Genomic DNA, 2,274 nt, shown 5'->3' with positions numbered 1-2,274 from the left:
AGTGGGGTTTAACAGCGCATATGGGTCTCAGTTGCTGAAGCGAAGAAATACATTATAATATCAGTAGATATAGTGTTGTATCTCATAATTTACAACAATTGTTAATAACTAGTTTCTGATCTATTGTGCTTGCTTTAAAGACCTTAACTTAAAAGAGCAGTAATCCATTGTACAGTATATCACCATCAGTAGATAAATGAGTTGCATCTCTGTATAGTGGAGCACAGAGAGGACCCCGTACCTTGACAAGGGGTCGATAGCCAAAATAAAATTTTGTGTAATAAGTTATTAGATTATTATGTTTAGATTTTTACTTGATTATTACACTGCTGTGTATAGGCTGGAGTTACTGAATTATTCACACATAAAACTTAGACTGTTACTTCGTCATTACTAATAACTAAGGAACTATATCTACACATTATATGCAGTACCTAAGTAACACTATCAATATATCATACTATAGGGAAGTGATCAGTGCTTAATGCTGTACGCCCTACCTGCTGTAAAAAATGTAGTAATTCTTTATAAATAAAAAATGAATGAAATGAAACCAATAAACGACTGTGACTTTCAGTGTTGTCTCTACTATTATAATAGTTTAAAACAAAAACGGAAAAGTAATTTCAAAAGGATAATAAAGGTGATATTTAATTGAAGATTATATACAACAAATAACAAACAAAAGCTAGACATTGTAATTATTAACTGGCCCCGTGGCGCAATGGTAGCGCGTCTGACTCCAGATCAGAAGGCTGGGTGTTCGAGTCACTCCGGGGTCATTGGATGGTTTTAGTTTCCATATTTCAGGTTTCTTAAATAAATCAACAGGGTTTTTGAACGCCGCCGAGCAAACCAATATATATATATATTGTAGAAACACATTATTTTGACACATTGTGTGTTTGTTGAGTATATAGATAGGATTGTAAAGGTGTGTTTGAACTAGGAACAAGTAGTTTTTAGAACTTCTGGGTACATAATGTAACTATACTCGTATCTCTTGACCTCAGATTACAATGTAGAGAGGGGTCTGCCATACCAGAGATAAACCGCAAACGCAAACACATCTCTCGTAAAAGAAATTTGATATTGTAGAAAGCTGGCGAACCTGAGTAATCTTAGGCGATAGTAAATTAATTTTAAGGGTGTGTCATACACCTCGGCGGCTTGGAATTGGTGCTGTGACCCTCTCAAACACCACAGGTTTCCCAGCCTCCGGCTTCCTCTTGTATACTAACATTGGGTAAACCAACCGCCCGAATGGCGAGTAAGCTGATAAGTGGTAAAAATAATAAAAATAATAATAATGGAGTTGGTTTCGAGAAAAAAAAAGCGTTTCGTTTACCGTCAGCCAGTTGGATGTCAGCTATTACATGTTAAACATTTACTCACCATATGACGATTATATAAGGTAACTTGTAAGACTCACTGGAGAATTGATACCCAAAGTCCTTTCCTTATGGGCCACGTTAGCGTGGAAATACAGTATATAGGTCTTGGTTGAGAAACAATTTTGTATACAATACTGTACGAATATAGAGAGGGGTATACAGTTTAAGGGGGTTTTATCATATACAGTAGTTCATAGTTACAAACTACTATGCCTTTTTGAACGTTAACAATACTGTATATGGAGTTAAAGACACTGGGAGGAGGTGACCCAACTCAGTTATTAAGTACTTTAGGCAAAGGTATTACGGGCCTGGGGGGTAAAAATGTAATAATAATAATAATAATAATAATAATAATAATAATAATAATAATAATAATAATAATAATAATAATAATAATAATAATAATAATAAAGAACCGTAAGGAAAAAAAAAAATCAAGTGAGAAATATACGTAGGTATGTTGTATTGTCAATAGTAAGAGAAACACTATTATTGAGACCCTGCAATTGTGTGTAAATGAGGCAGAACGTCAGATCAACAACGTGGGACTTGGTCACAATTTTCGTGATGCCATATGGCATCAGGGTTTACCATTAGACAATACATTAAGCTTTCAATATCTTCCCAGGCGGTAGTACCTCCCTGTTTGGTAACTGCCTCCTACCTTAAAACTGATTAAAGATTTTTGTTTGGGGAAGGTTGATTTCATAAGCGATCAAAAAATTTTTTGTTCGAGTACAGCGTCAGTATTACTCCAGTGCACATAAAGTACCAGTAAAATGGGATATTTTACATTATTTATTTTCAGTACAGAAATGACGCTCTCTCGTCAGATTTTTTTTCCCGAAAGAGCTGTTATTTGTTGTGACGTATAATT

General features: G+C 34.7%; 1 non-coding gene across 1 annotated transcript; it reads left to right on the top strand.

Moving 5' to 3' along the window:
* Positions 1-710: 710 nt before the first annotated feature.
* Trnaw-cca lies at positions 711-782 on the top strand. Its single transcript has one exon. It is a non-coding gene; the product is annotated as a tRNA-Trp (tRNA).
* Positions 783-2,274: the final 1,492 nt, after the last annotated feature.

The sequence above is a fragment of the Homarus americanus genome, unplaced genomic scaffold (assembly GCF_018991925.1).
Source record: "Homarus americanus isolate GMGI-L3 unplaced genomic scaffold, GMGI_Hamer_2.0 scaffold13041, whole genome shotgun sequence".
Taxonomy (NCBI): domain Eukaryota; kingdom Metazoa; phylum Arthropoda; class Malacostraca; order Decapoda; family Nephropidae; genus Homarus; species Homarus americanus.
Note: the sequence above shows the minus strand (reverse complement) of the source record. Positions and strands in the feature narration are given on the sequence as shown.